The 16698-nt window shown below is 43.7% G+C and overlaps 1 protein-coding gene across 2 annotated transcripts in view; it reads left to right on the plus strand.

The window, feature by feature from the left end:
* The window catches only part of disp1 (dispatched homolog 1 (Drosophila)), an 85639-nt gene that overhangs the window by 10050 nt on the left and 58891 nt on the right, over positions 1–16698 (plus strand). For both annotated transcript variants that reach the window (XM_078289765.1, XM_071914240.2), the window contains one exon: positions 15960–16037. The gene's annotated coding sequence lies outside the window, so the exon portion shown is untranslated. The remainder of the gene's footprint in view (positions 1–15959; positions 16038–16698) is intronic.

Here is a 16698-nt window from a genome sequence, read left to right on the forward strand (position 1 = left end):
TTACCCCTGGACCAACCTAATGCTCCTTTACTGAGGCTTGTATGCATAATGGAGCTCACGGTTTTAATAAATAGAAAACCTGTTGAGGCAACAGAGATGGCCGATGTTGCCTTAACAACGGATGGAATTTGGTGAATTCTTCTATTCTCCTACCACAATAATTCATCTCTTTGAGGTCAGTGGTGTTTGATAGTTGATAATTCAGGATTGGAAAGGATAGTTTTAAGTTGCAGTTGCATACCATTTCAAGCATAGATTTCAAACTTGTAGTCTACATCATGTGCTATTGTAAGGCGGCGGTAGTGCTATTCAATCAAGCAGCCAAGACAACCCAATCTACTTTAGGGGGCGTTCTGTTTATCAGTTCCTCTCTCCCCACACCGTCTTCAGCTTCATGATTTTTGGCATTGACACCCGGGGATCCATTTGATAGGGGTGGACAGTTAATGGATTGGCACGCTGTTAAGTAAGAACACTCTAGCTGGGTGTCAGTGTGATGATACACGGGAAACTGTTCCAGGCAATGTAGATGGGAAGTGTCACCTTCAGCTTGAATGAGGATTGGCAGGTCTATATTGCCTCTACAAATATGATCACTATTGCTTGTGTGTATCATCTTACGTGTACTCCATTTTGGCTGGTTGTCATGGTGATGTGTTAGGTCACATAGGTGGGTTATGCAGAATGAGGAGACCAAAATACGGAGAAACAGAGACCATGACTGTCAGTTTCTCAGCACTGTTAAAAATGAGTGCCAGGGGAAATCATATGCCCACCTCTCCTTTACTGCCAGCTGTATTTCTCTTTTTCCTCCTCTCTCTACCCTTTTCTATGTCTGTCTCTCTCTTCCCCCAACCCCCCCCCCCCCCCCTCACACACACCCCACCCACCCACCTCTCACCTTCCTATTTCTCACACCGTGGAGAGAACATAGTAAAGGTGCTCTGAAGTCTTGCTCTCTGGCAACCCATTAGTGCTGAATGGTTGAAAGGGCTCGCCCCCATAGGAACCAGTGGGAGCCAATGTTGAGTAATGTTGGACATATGGAATATGTAACTCACCACCGAGTCTCAGGAGCTCTCAACACCTAACCTCTGACTTCCAGCAGACTTTCTTTCAGTCACTTACTAGCTTTACCTCTTATTTCCTCCGAAGAAAGATCGAGTTAAAAACGTTCAGCTAGATTTTAACAGGTCTTTTTCTGTTGTTGTGTGTGACCTCTTTCCATTTTTATTGACAGAGGGAGTAATTTCCTGTTGGATTTTATACAGTTTCACATAAAATGGGAAAAAAAGAGGGCACAAAGCAGAGACAGAAGAAGGAAATCAATAACCTTTAGAGCTCTGTTCTTGTCCTGTCGGCACAGTTCAAAGAGCTGCAAAGGCACGCAAAGAGGGAGAAAGAGAGAGAGAGAAGGAAAGAGGAAGAGAAGAGACAGAGAATTCCCCCTTCTCCCCTCAGCGCTGCAGCATGTTTAGAACAGGTGCTTGGTGACAGGGTCAAGGATACATTTTCTGAATAACCATGACCTTAGCTTCTGTCTTTTCTTCCTCTTTTTTTTTTTTTGCTAAAGCAGGGTTTGAAATTGGCATCAACCAAATTATGACATTTTTCTAACTATGGCTGTTAAGCCTGTTTTTTCTTAGTTTTTTTTCTTTTCTTAAAGCTACTGTAGCTAAGAAATTAGATTGGCTAGTGAAGTTCTGAATCTATTTGCCACTGTGGTCAGTTGGCAACAAAAATTTGATTCATGTCCTGTGAATCAGACTGTGGCATTATTGATGGACAAATGGGGAGATCCTGCCAACTGGCCCCTGCAACATCTAAAGCATGAATATGTGCTGTTGGACTGGGTTGGAAAAAAGCCACAAACTACCAGCCAAATGCTAGTCAATTTTGGCTGGGGCTGGTAAGTTTGTCTAAGAATGGGTCCATTAAATGAGAAAAGAGTGGGCTGCTTTATATATTCTATTTGTATACGTCTCTCTGCTCTAGGAACCACTGTAGGAGATAACCAGCCATCCTTTAGAGGGTCTGCTCTATTCTACAGCTGGTAAAAGAGGAGAATTGGCTCTATTAGTCACTATGGCTGGTGGACAAAAATGTTAGTATCTTTTCCTGGAATCCTTGATCGTGGAGATTTGAGGGAAAAGGAAGGTGGATTGTAACCCTTTGTCAGCACAAAATATTTAATTCACACCACTTATTAAAGTTGATTTTAGGGAGGATGTGAGGGGAAAACTGCAATTTACCTGCCTACCATTTTCCTTGCCAAATCTGAACAAATTGCCCTGTGGGTTTTGGACCTTGCCAGATGCCAGACTGCTGCGTCTCTGACTCCTCATGACTGAGTCAGCCTAGAGTGGAACGGAGCTCAGTGCTGGCTTGGCTGTTTGAATTTAAAAAATAACAATTAGCTGAAGCATATATCATCCTGTGTTAGCATTCATATGCATACATAATATTAGCAAATGCAGAAGGTCATTTGAAGTATCAAAAGTCTCAAGCCAAGAGACCATCAGGATATGCCTAGAATGATGGAATGAAAAGGAAATTAGGCAAGTCGAACAGATCAAAGTAGACAGCTTAGTCGGCCTAGAGGCACTATGACATAGATAGTGTTTGGGAAAACTGCAAAACTGATATTTTGACATTTTCCCTCTTTCCATCCTGAAAATGTCAGTTCCTGTTTGACCTTCTCGATGAAACTGGTGCGATTACTCAATCTCTTCACACAATGTCTGCGTTATGTGACTAAACCCCTTGCCCTTGGTTCCATTTGGCCGTTGAGGGACACCGTAGAGACCCATTAGTACCAGAGAATGTGCCCAGCAAAAGAACTGAGAGGCAGTGCGGATGGAAAGCTGGACCTTAATGATCACAGATGGAGAACTGGCTCAGCCAAACCCCTACAGATCGAGCCTTTTCCTCCCCTGGCTTCTCTCTTCACAGCCAATACGTGCGGTGCGTTCAACAAGTGGTTTGCCATGAACTCGGTTTGCTCTGAATAGCGGGCCACAGTTGAGCATGTTGATGACCATTCCATGGCACTACTTGCACTGGACATTGGAATGATAAAAGCTTTTTTTTCACTGCTGTGTTTTGAATAAACATCATTTAGGCAGTGTGCCTGAATTAAGTATCGGCTCAAATATTGGATTTCATCACACTTAACCAAAATGGCGGCTTATTATACCTCAGGCACTCACTTGGGGAGACTGTCTTTCCCCTCCCTCCCTCTAGGACTGTATATATAAGAGTTGCAACATGAGGGAGAACCTATGTTTTTTTAAACCTCTGGTGATTATTACTTCATGGAAATAAATTGTAGCTGATGTACAATGTGAGTCAAACCATTGCCTGCTGGCTGGAGTTCAGCTTTTTGTCAGGTAGCCATTGTATCACGAAGCATGGGGATCTAATGGGGTCTAATGCAATTTCATAGGCACAACTCTTAGATATATGGCTACACCTCAGTCTGTCCATCTTTCCCCATCAGATTCAGTCTGAATCTGCTCCTTCAGCGTGGGCTGTGCTCGCACCACCACCACCATCGTCATCATCATCTATCATCATCTGTCATCTCGAAGATGAAGCAATTTTAAGAAAAATGGCACTGATTTTATTTTGTCCTTTCTCTCTCTCACTCTCTGTCTCTCTCTTCTTCTGCTGTGTTCCTCCTGAAAGGCGTCCAAGAGTCTGAACCCTTAATTCAATAAGAGATAAATTGAAAAAATGTGCAAATGTAAGCCGTATTTTGGGCTTGCCAGCCAGAAGAACGTCTGGGGAGTGCATTTCATACTCCCCTCCACAACTCTACTGCACTCTTCCCTCCTTCATTCTCTCTCTCTCTCTCTCTCTGTGTGTCTGTCTGTCAGTCTCTCTCATCTCTCTCTCTGCTGTAAATCTTCCCAGGGTTCCATCTGCCTGCTTGCTCAGAACGGTTAACAGACTCTTCATTAGACTGACACAAACCAGAGAGGTTTGCAAGGGCGGGAAGGTGCTGAGAGAGAGAGAGAGAGAGAGAGAGAGAGAGAGAGAGAGAGAGAGAGAGAGAGAGAGAGAGAGAGAGAGAGAGAGAGAGAGAGATGAGAGAGAGAGAGAGAGAGAGAGAGAGAGAGAGAGAGAGAGAGAGAGAGAGAGAGAGTGAGAGAGAGAGAGAGATGAGAGAGAGAGAGAGAGAGAGAGATGAGACGAGAGAGAGAGAGAGAGAGAGAGAGAGAGAGAGAGAGAGAGAGAGAGGAGAGAGAGAGAGAGAGAGAGAGAGAGAGAGGAGAGAGAGAGAGAGTGTCTTGGACCAGGCCCAAGCAACTGACCCTAGAGGGCTTGGTGATTGGGTCACCATATAGAGGTGGATGGTTAGATAGATAGATGGAGTGAAGGAAGGAGGAAAGGAAGGCTGTGGCAGACGGTCAGCCTAATCCATTTCTTTTGTCTCAGTTGACAGATACCTTTGTGAAGCTTGAGCCCATCCATAAATTGAACTAAAAGGCTGACTGTACAACCGCTGCCAAGCAGAACGATTTAACATGCCTCCCTCCCCTCTCTTCGTCTCTTCATCTCTCTCTCCCTCATCCTCTCTCTCTTTTTCCCCTTTTCTCAATGTTTCCTCTCCCTGCCTTTCTACCTCTTCTCTGCTTCTTTCCTCATCTCTTTTTCCCTCCCGTCTCCCCTCTGCCCCATCCTCTTTCTATTCCTCCCTGCATTTCTCTCTAACTTTCTCCTTTTCACCCCCCCTCCCTTCCTTCAGCCTTCCCTCCCTTTACCCCCCATCCTCATCTTTCTTCCCTCCCTCTCTCTCTCTCCATCCCTCCCTTCCCTCACCCACTCTTTCTTTCTCCCTCAGAGGAATACTGATTTACAGAGCGGTAGCCAATGTTTTCGCTGAACTTCAGTGTTTGATTGAATAGCGGTTTAACTGTGTGTTTAATTTCATTAACTGTGAGTTGGATGTTTGTTTTGCTTTTTTTTTTTTTAGCTTATTACGTTGTGGCTGCTGGAGAACCAGACGTTTTTCTTTCTCAGCCAGCCGATTTCATATGCTTTCTTCTTCGATGTGGTTTAAGATTGACAAAAAGCATGTTCAGACTGCAGCATACCAGTTTGATACGGTTATGTGGACACACACATACCTACGTAAAACTCGAACATGAATGCATGCACACGCTCTAATATATATGGTACATACATACATACATACATACATGCATAACAAACAAACACACACACATGCACAGTAATGGATGTACACACACAAATGCACACCCATACATGCCACCATAACTGAGCTGAGGCAACATTTGGCTTGCATTTCCTTGGTTGTGTCTTTTAGAGGGGGGGGTGGAGTAGATTGAATAGTAACCCATGTGGGGAACAGTACTTCAAAGGTCTCCGTTTTTAGTACAGCGTTAAACTAATGCTCATTTTGTTTTGGATTCCTGGCGGACCCGGCAGCTCCAGGAACAGACCAGCGGTCTAAGTGGCTGAATTTGACGCTGCCCAGTCTCAGGCTAGTGGCTGTGGGGGCTGAGGGTTCTGGCGAAACTGCCTTCCTGGCTTCTGTGTTGGGGTATATTTACTAATGGGACTCGCTGGAGTGTTGGCAACTCCTCAGTCCCCATTATATGGTCTCTGTGGTCCGCCCTGCATGATTGTGTTGGGTAGAGGCAGACTGTAGGGGGCTGCTTTTAACACAGACCTGAACTCCACAACAGCACAACTGAGGGGTGCTTGTACCTTGACCTTGTCCGTGGATTCAGGCCCTCCTTCCCCATTTGTAGTACCTTCCTTGTCCTTATCCCAGTTCACATTCCTCATTTTCTAACCCTGACCCTAACTGTGCCTTAAAACTTTTGTCTGACATTTCTGCTTTATTAGGCAGTACACAGTGGACAGTGGCACGAAAGATGGAGAGAGAAATAGGATTTCTTGCATATGCACCTTAAATTGCTGAGCTAGTCGGACGCCCCGTTTGCTTACTTGAGACGTAACCGTAACCGTGAGGTCATGGCAGATAGCGGTGATGTAATCCATGTGGTCCATGTATCTAAATGTTAGGGGAGTGGGCTTGTGATCAGAAGACCGGTGGTACAAATCCCTGACCCAGATTGGAAAATGTGGGTGGGAAAAGTAAATGAGAAACACTCCCTCACCAACTTCCGTGGAAGTGCCCTTGAGCAAGGCACTTAAGCCTCACTACTCCAGTGGAGATGTTCAGTGGCCAGTAGTAGAAAACTGGCTGCACTGGGCAGCTCCCATGTGTGAACGTGCAGAACTGTTTGAGTGTGAAGCAGCGCTGAAAAAAAGCGTGCATGCTCAGTCAACTTTCCCCAGAAAATTAAAGGTACAAAAAAACAAAAAAACAAAAAAAACAATGTGATTAGTTGAACTCATCTCAAGATTACATGAGGCTTATAGCCAGATAGCTTTCTCTCTTGAACCATGTGAGCCCATACATACACATGTGCACACACACAACTCTTGGCAAGGATGTGCAAGTCTTACGTCAGCCTGTAAGACTCTACTCTTGATCGTCCCTGGCTGCCGGGGCAGACATGAGCCCTCTCACAGGATCTCATCAGCTGTCAAGGGCAAGTCCAGAGCGTTTCTCTGGATAGTGTTTGAGTAGAGATGTGTGTGTGTGTGTGTGTGTGTGTGTGTGTGTGTGTTTGTGTGAGTGCATGATTGTGTGGCTATTCTTTTGTGCCTCTGCTTGCAGTTGCAGATTATTTTAGTTGTGTATTTGTGTGTGCATATTTGTGTGGATTAGTGTGTGCGTATGTATGTCTGAGATTTGAGGGGTCGAGGCTTGATGATGACAGACTGTTCCCTGTTGGTGTCCTCGATGGTGAATCCAGGTTGTCAACTCGCCTGTCCTGTTTGTTGCTGGCATTTGTCTTTCTGAAGAACACTTAGCTGCCGAGGTATGGCAGAGCATTACCTATTGATGTTCCCTACCCAGACCTTCCCAACCAGTCCTGGGATTTTAACCGGCAATCTTCTGGCAACAAGCCCGCCTCTCTTACCCCTAGGAGATGATGAAATGAAACTCTAATGATCCCCATGGGGAAATTGGTTTGTTTTTGCACCAAATAGTAATAGGATACAGCAAAGAAGAATAGAAGATAAAACAGAATACCCTATCAAATATATTCAAATTACAGATGATAACATGTACAGAATATGCAGATTTGGATAAGTACATTACTGGCTGTCAACCTTATCAAAAACTTCAAATGGAGGTGTCCTGTATAGAAAAAAGTAAGGTGCATGTGTATTATTGCCAGTTCTCATTCACACTATCATCATCAGAACATATTTGTGGATTGAGGTAGCACAAATACAGAAAAATTGTCCAGAGGTATGTACCAACTCGTGCAGAGAATGCGCAGTCAGACATAAGTACAGATCAGAAACAGTGCAAGCAAATGTTTTATAGAATAGTCTACAGCATAGGAATGTGAAAAGTAGTCCAGGATATTTTGGACACTCAGTGCAGGTGCTGCTTCAGCACCCTCCTACTTGGAAGAAGCTCGGGCCATTTGGACAGGAAGCATTGTAATTCAATGCCATAGCTATGCATGCTGCCACCTAATTATGTATAATATTTTACTTTTTCTTCACAACCAAAATCCTAACTGGGAGATCAAGGAATATTGGAAGGAAAAAGGAAAAAAAATGCATACAATCAGAACCTTATTTTGATTAATGTAACCTTCATTTAATCAGACCAGCAATTTGTGCAAATTATTCTTTTCAAGAGTCTAAAAGATAGAATCTTGTCAGTGATTTTAGGTCAACAATCCTCCTCATAGGTAGAAATACTGGCTGCACTCTTGTAAGTCCCAGTGTGTGACTGGGCCTGGTCTCTGTCAGCCATCTACAGTGCCTCGGCAGGTCTGACCTGAGCTGTGCCATCCCTCCTGTTACTGTAAACACAGCAGGTTTTATGGACTCCATAGACTCCATAGTCTCCAGAGGGTCACTACAGTTAGGCCTCTTCCTCTGTGGTACTTCACTTGGAGGACTTGTGATTTGTGGAGTTTTTGTCTCTGGGGTCAATCACATTCTCATTTATTGGCTAGCTGTGGTTTAGGCTAACAGTGTGATTACATTGGCACTCCATGGATCAGTGGATTGTACATTGTCATAGATTTGAGTCTGCTTCACAACTCATGCACCCCGCTCTCTTCCATCTTTGCTGTCACTTTTTAGTGATGCTATGCAGTAGAATAATCTTCACTAAAGTTTGATGAATGGGTAGGTGCAGATTTTGATTTTGGAGCAAAAGCAGACACCATAAACTAAGCAATTTTCCAAAATCAGGCTAAATATATGACAACATTGGCCTAACCCCACGCACATCTGGGTTTTATTTTGGTATGTGGTCTTCCCAATACACTATGCACTAAAACATAATGAACTTACTATTAGTTCAAACTTACTATAGCTTACTATTAGTTTATTGAAAACTAACTACTGTTCAAAAAGGACTTAATTTGACTTTTTCTCATGAACGCTTCAAACAATGGGTCTCATTTTTGTAAACTTGCTGTCATATTCACCTCTCACTTCTATACACCTCCATCCCTCCCTTCCTCATTCCATTCTCTCTTATTTGAGAAACAGAACAAGCTTTGTTTTTGTAATGATCAGTCGGGCCTAAATTACATTTCCAAAGCTTCGAGGTCACAACCACTTCCCCTTTGGGGTTTGATTTAAGTGGCACTTAGGCCCGCTACTGTAGCTAATCAGAAGGATTTATAGAGTGCATCACCGTGGGGCCGGAGGACGCAGGCCTGGTTGCTGGCACCCTCCTGCAGGTGTTACGGACCTCTTTTCTTTCGTCCCTTCTTTCTTTTCCCTCCTCCATTATGGCTGCTGATGGAAGGCAGCTGGAAGACCTTGCTTGTTCTCCACTTGTTTGGTTGAAAGGGGGTTCTGTTGGTGGAACGTAACGCTAGCAGCACCCTCCTCCTCCTCCTCTTGCCGCTCACTGCTCAGTCCGGAAAGTCTTGCATGTAAAGCTTTCATAATTACATTGATCTTGAGGGGGCCTTTTACGACCTGCTGACGCATTCAATCACATTTCAGCATGGCCCTTGTTAACGGCTCCCGTGTTTTGCATATTCCAAGTTCACGTCCAACCATGTGCACTTCTCGGGTTTCTGGTAATTGGGATTTTTCACATGGCCCTGAAGGGGAGGGGAGGATGGAGGGAGGGAGGGAGGATGAAGAAGCAAATAAGAAGAGGAGGAGGGGTATCGATGGACCAAGAGAGGGATGTTGCTCAATTGAGTCAGAGAGGGAGACTGTCAGAGACTCCAGAGGCATGCACTACAAGTTCCAGATGTTGGAACCCCCCCAAACACCAAACCCAACCCTCCTCATGTCTACATAACCTTAAAAATGGATTACACTGCGGCCCTGACATTGCAGTGCTCTTGGATAACACTTGGGTTCGCACCACTGTCTGTGGTGCCTTGCTTAGTTTTGTTTTCCACGCTAAGTACAGGAAGTCATTATTAGGTCTGCCTTATCCAAGGAAACGTATCGGTTCCCCTCCTCTTCCCCTCCTCCCACCCTCTTTGAGTTTCCACCCGATCACATCTTTGGTCTGGTTTGAGTGAACACAACAGCGGGGCAGAGCTAATGAGCTTGCTGTGATCTAAGAGCAATGCCATCTATAGGCATTCACCCTGGCCTGTGCCAAATGCCAAACACTTAACTTGGAAATAGGAGGGGGGTGACAGAAGAAAACATTCAAATGAGTGCTGTAAATCTAACCCAGTGGCCTTATTTGGGGAATTTAAGTTTGATTACTTGCTGGTTAAGGGCCTTAACAAGTGCCTCAAGGAAGGCAGCCATCAAGAAGAGGATTTATGTCACACAATAAAGTGTCAGACAAGGAACAACTTAACGCCGGTCTCAGGATGGATGACGGGGTTAAATGAAAGTGAGGGATGAGACGGATTGAGGATTTCTTTTAGTCTTAACACTCACTCACCTTCCCCACTGCTCTCTTCCCCCCTAATTCCTCTCCCCTCCCCACTCTCTTCTTCTCTCAGTAACCCTTGGCATGAGAGGTCAGTGTTGTGTTCCAGCAGGCTGACCTCTGGTAATGAGAAGGCAGGTTAGCGGGCGACCTGGAAGCGCTTTGTCCGCCTCTCCTGGGAACACAAACAGTGACGGTACCAAAGGCACACAGGAACAGCTGCAAAGGCGCCGGGTGGCAGCCCCCCCTCTTATATGCTCCGTTCTGCTCTGACGGCCATTTGTCATTTCACTGGAAAAACAGAAATATAAACAAAAAGACAAATCTGCTTGATTGATTCTCCTCAGGTGTCATTACAATGTGTCCTGAACTTTACTTGTCTTTATATAAGAAAATGAAAAATAACATATTATTCATGTTATTCATTAGGGATGGGCCGATATTCTTATCTCACGATACGATACGATTAAATACGTGATGTGGGATTCACAATTCGATACAACCATGATACGATGTAATAAATAAAAGTTCAATGACAACAAAGTATGACTATGCAGAATTATGTTTATTTCTTGCCACAAATCTGCAAAGTGCAAATAATATCATTTGGATGGAGAGCTTGTGAAACTGTGATGGTCAAGCCGTCTCATTTGTGATTACTACAGCAGAATAAAATGGAGCTAATATAGCGATTCATTTTTCTGCCCCGCGATACGTATTCTCACATTTTAGTGTTGCGATATATTGAATTTCGATATATTGTCCCATCCCTATTAGTCATCATTTCGCTGTGAAGACAGATTCTGTGACCTTTGTGAGGACTTGCTACTATCTGAGAAGGTGATGTAGGGTTAGCTTTGTTTTGTGAGTCAACTTTGATTGCAAATAGTTTTCATGTTAATAATTAATTGATTGATACTCACACATGACACACTTCCTTATGGCTAATGATTCCAGTCAGCGGTCTGGGATGACTAATCCTTAAGGCCAACCTTCCCCCCCAATTTCCAGAGGATCTCTTTTGTGTTTGTCTGAAAAGTCTTTGTTGGGTAAGAAAAGATCCTAGACCCAGTATTTACCTATCTGCTTCTACTTACTCACCATTCTCCTCTTTATCTGGGAAAGATAATATATGTGGTACTGAAGCAAGAATGAAGGTGACAGGTGTGTGTGTGTGTGTGTGTGGGTGAATGTACACTTGCCTGCATGTGTATATTCATTTGTGTGTTTTTTTTCCCGTCGGCCCTTCGGTCATATTGCAGTAGTCTTTTAAGGCAAATTCAGTCAGGCAGCTTCTACAGTATGTAATGGGATTAACTCTTAAGGGTGACTTTACTCCAAAGGGCATTCATCCCTTTTAACCCACCATCCCTCATCCTGTGATCATTTGATTTGTTTAGTGCAGATTACCTTAGCCTGTTTTGGTCTTGCTGTTGTCTTTCACTTCTCTCCCTCTACTCCGCTCCTTTCATCACTGGAGATTTCCCATGTTGATATCCCTATGTCATCTGATACAGGCTTAATTTTTTTTTTTTTTTTGCTGCCTTAAAGCACCGACTGGTCCCGTATGGGCTCCAGTGTGACTTTCAGAAGCAATTTACATATCTAGCATGAAATCGAACAGCTGAAATAAGACACAAGCGGAGAGAGGAATGGGTAGATGCTTCTTGGCAGGCGTCCATGAAGTGCAGAGGTTGCTAATCTGCTTTCTTGGCCCGGTCCTTTTCTCTTTTCTCAGTGTCCTTGACTGTGGAGTACTTTAGAAAAATGCATCCTTAAGTGCTCTTTCATTTGTGCTTTTTTTTTTTTTTTTGCATTGAATTTTACTGGCATGTAAATTGACAGCATAGCATTGACCTACCAGTGGAAAATATCAGGGAGGGATGGAGAAAGGGAGAGAGAAAAGGCAAAGTGCCACGGTAATTCTTGGCATAGATCTTCTATTGAACAGGCAAAGTTTTCTCAAGGCTGCTTGAGTTTGAGTTGATCCCATCGCAGAGAGAGCGTGCTTTGGCTTTTCACGCTTTTCATTTTCTACTTGAAAGCAGAGCAGTTATGAGGCGACTTTGATCCTTTACAATTGGGAGAGACTTCCATTTGTACAGAACAAGACAGTAAGCCCTTTGGAATCCTATAGGCTGTACAACACAAAATATTCTTTGAAAACAAAAAAAAAGAAGAGGGATTAAGGTGTGCTCAAAGATCGTTCCCTTCCACTTCCAGAACAGCTTCTGATGAATTTATTGTCTTGATAGCCAATAAAGGTTAGGCGCCCGTCTCTAAACAGACAAAACAAACAAGTGATGAGTGATGGCCTTTTATCTTTGGAAAATATAGTTTATGCCTGATTGGTGAAGTGCTGAAGTGTTTCCATGTATGCATGTTTCATGCCATTACATGTTCAAAACTTCCTCTGAGAGTAAAACACACACACACACACAAACACTTTTCATTGCATCCAGGCGAGATGATTTATTTTTCTATTTTGCAGTTTTTTTTTTTTCCTCCTGGGATTTTGTTACCAAGGGAATGGTTGAGAAATGTGGCCACAGGATAGTTGTGTGTCTGTGTGTGTGTGTGTGTGTATATGTGCATTTTTGCGTGTTTGAATGTGCATGTGTGTGTGCCTCTAACTTTGTGTGTCGTGTGTGCGTGGGCCCCTGCAACTATATGCATGCATGTATGTATCTACGTATGTATGTGTGTGTATGTGTGTTTGCATATGGCCCTACAACAGTATGTGTGAGTGCATGTGTGTGTGTCTGTGTTTCTGTGTGTGTGTGTGTGTGTGTGTGAGTGTGTGTGTGTATAACAGCAGAGCCCCATGCCAGAGGAATGCCAGTGTTTAACATGGCCACAGGATCCTGGCTATCCTGGAGCCGGAGGCGCGGGAATAATCCAGACTTCTGTGCTGTCTTGTCTGTCTGGAGATGGCTCTCACTTGGAGGAAATGAGTCTACGATACACAGGCATTGCCCGAATTCCTCCCCTTGTGTCGTCACCGCTAAAGCAAATAGCGGCTTAGGGGCAAGGACTCTGCCACTGAATCAACAGATTGTTTGTGTCTTCTCCAGCTCAAAGGGACCATTTCCCCGAATTGTGCAAAGGTGTAGGAATTTGCGAAATACTTCCATTTGGCCTAACCCTCCTATTGTGAAACTGTGATAACATGAATTTTTCATTAGCCTCTTTCTTGGGGGAGTGCTATTGACAAGGTCAGTCTAGATTTCTAACCTTGGCTTCACACTTAAAGTCTTGGAGGGATTTCTGTATTGGGAGGGAGATTCCTGGATTTGAATCCACAGAATTGGAGTGACTCTCCTGGAAATGAGAGCTGACCGTGACTCGAGCCAAACCTCATTGGAGTAATTGGTGCACGCATGCTGGGCCTGGGCCTACCACTGACCCGGCGTAGATGGGGAATTGTCTGTGAGATGGGTGTACGTGAATTAATTAGGGTCAACTTGGGTCTTTTTGGGACTTCAACTAAATTAGCATGGAAGCCTGGGCTTTTCCACTTCAACACACAGCAGCCACTTGTCTGTAGTAAGCTGTTCTGTAGTCATTGTAGGGATAATTACATTGGAAAGCATAAAATCTAAAGTAGCACTTCCACATGATCCTAAACTTCATAAGCAACTTCTATACTTCTTTGATTTTTTATTTTCTATTCTCTTTTTATATTTCTTAGTAATCCTATTTGGCTTTCTTGATTTGGCTTATTTATTGTCTATCCCTTTTTGGTACCGCCTACCTCCTTGTCATCTCCCAACTTTTCCCATTTCCTGTTTTTCCCTTTCCTCCACTGCAGGACAGTAATTCTCTGTAGCAACAGTTTTGCTGAGTAGGGCCCAGAGTTCTATATCCCACATGTTGATGTTTTAAATTTCTTTCCTGTGAGAAACTTCCATACTTTGAAATTTAGCCTGCACAAAAACTGGATTGGATGAAGGTTATCATTGCCTGACTATTGATTAGGCAATCTAGGATCATCTTCACAACTCACTTGACTAGTTCCTTTAGAAATATCCACATCTTTCATGTTTGTCCATGAGCAAATTTTTTCCTTTTACCTTGGCTTGTCTGTATCAGAGATGTAAAACCAGATTTATTTCCTTGTCAAAAATTAATGACATTCCTTTCCGTTTCTCCTAATACAGACCACATGGGACACATAGTAAACACTAGATATGCATAGAACATAAAGCCAACATATCTGAAGAAAAAACACAGGAAATATGTTCCTGATTAAAAAGTCATTTTGGTACAATTTATTAGGATCACAGAATTCAAGCTTGCATTACCTTCTTGCTTTGTGTATGCCAAGAAGCAAGAATCGTGACCAGCTGAGCAGTTGTTTCTCGAAAAGCAGGTCTCCACAGCATTTTGTCCATGTGTGAATGCTCTGTTATTTTGACCATGTTTGAATAATTTTGTTGTCTGCACCCACATTTCCACTGTTGGAGACGGGGAGGCTGTGGAGGAACTTCTGTCAAACTGAGGCGGACTGAATTTTCAATCATTACAGTGGGTGAAATAGGCCCCTCTGACCTGAGGTCATTATTCCAAATTGGCTAAAAGTCCCTCCTCTCCTCATCTGTCCATATTTAACCCCCTCAGTGGCTACCACTCTCTTCATCTTCTCCCTATCGACGCACACCTTGGTAATTGGTGATGTGGACCATATGTTGGTTTTGAATGGCCCTCTGTTCTGGAGCGCCATTAGACCGACCCAAGGACGTATCATAACCTTGTTATTAGACTACCTGTCCCTTCCTGGGCTGGCGTCACAGGCAGGGACACATAGTCTCCTGTCGCCTCCTATCAACCCTTCTCATCTCCTCTTCTCCTCACCAATCAAATCAGCACCTCTTGTTTCCTTGCTAGTCTCCTCTCCTCTCCTCTCCTCTCCTCCAATGAGTGTATACGTTTTTAGTATCGGTGACTTCAGAAGGTGTCAAACTCCTAAAGTGTTAGCCATGCCTGATCCATTGAACTAGGACTATCAACACAGGTTAGGTGTGTACTGGTTAAGAGGTTTAGAGGATAAACAATATTTGGTGAAATGTACTCACAAATGCAAAATATAGTGTGTGTGACTAGGTGTTGTTCTGTCAGTGTGTGTAATCTTCACCATTAAGTGACCTCCCCATACCTTATTAATGGACTGAGAGGACCCGGCAGTGGCATGACCTCTCAGATGGAAGGTCAGTGTGGTTGACAGTGGGGAGGGGTGAGGAAAAGATGTGCAGGTTTACTAGTACGTAGTGTGTGTGTGTGTTGTCTCTGCGTGTTTGTGTCTGTGTTGTGGTGTGTTGTTGTGTTGTGTGTGTGTGTGTTTTGCAGAGAAAGGTCCCAAGGAGCTCTTTTTGAAACCCCCAGGAATCATGTCACATTTTCTCTCTCTCTCTCTGTCTCCACTCCTCCCTGCCAATTAAAACAATTTCCCTCCCATTGCTTGTTTTGCAGGCCAGTCTCTATAGTTGGCAAGCTTTGAATTAGTTGTTTCCAGAGGATTTTCATGGAAAATTAGCCCTAAGTGTTTTTCTATTTAAGGTACAGATGTAGCCATTGTGCTTTTCATATTCTTGCTGCAGTGCTGGTGCAAGAGGAATTGTTTGGAAAATTCAGGATAGATTGAGAAGGAGGGGGGCATTGACAATAGTCTGCACCAAGTTTACTGGGTTTAATATATAGTTTCTGGTGATACACTGACTGGTGAACAGTTTTAAGCCCTTATTTGGAGCTCTAAAACCAGACTGAACAGTCTATCACCACAGGGAGCCAGCAATGCTCGGACATAATGAGAATGCCAGAGTAACTCAGTGTTTTTTGTCACAGTGGTGGTTGGGAGTCATTTTGGGCTTTGTACCACATCCATCCTAGTCTAGGTCTCAGTTTTAGTTCTTGGTGATCCCCAGATAAAATTGTGACAGATAAGTACTGACTTTGCGTCTCCCAACAGATTTACCTGTGGCTGTGAAGAGATTGAGAATCTGAACGCATGAATAGGCGCAGAGCATGGTCCATTGTCATCCTACAGGTAAGACATCTACTACTGCTACTTCTTATGAACTGCTTACATAGGCAGTAACAGTGCTATCAAGGCTTACACAATTAATTAAATACTGTAGGTTCATCTGATTTTATATTTTTAACATTTTAGACTACATTCATATCTTTGTAACCCATATTTGGTCCTTGATGTTGGGATAACATTCACCGCAGCTAACACTAAACTAGGTAGCTAACCTTAAACTAGGGCGTCCTGTTTTTGATCCCAAACTGTGGTTTAAGAATTCTTTCACTGCCCTACGCCATCATGTGAAAAAGCCTTTGAGCAAAGCATTGATAGTGAACCCAAACTCCAATCCTCCCTCCATTCAGTTCAAGACGCTGCAGAATAACTTACAATTAGGGTGACTGAAGAAAAGGTCAGTGTCTGTGTGTCCCATAATCACAAGCTAGTAAACAAAACATGGAAGGGATAACAGCACAATGCTAGGAACTACAGAGGAGAAAAAGAGCCCCCCCGTCTCTCTTTGTCTGGCGAGCCCAGACAAGCCTCCGGTAAAAGGTGAGCATGTTTGTTCTTCACCTCGCTACAACTGGGTCAGTGAGAAAGGTGAAGGTGTTTACCTACGGCTCACAGCTCCCAATGCCCTCACAGACCTTTGGGAGGGATTCATATTCCAGGAAGAAGT

Source organism: Centroberyx gerrardi, chromosome 18, assembly GCF_048128805.1.
Source record: "Centroberyx gerrardi isolate f3 chromosome 18, fCenGer3.hap1.cur.20231027, whole genome shotgun sequence".
Classification (NCBI taxonomy): Eukaryota; Metazoa; Chordata; class Actinopteri; order Beryciformes; family Berycidae; genus Centroberyx; species Centroberyx gerrardi.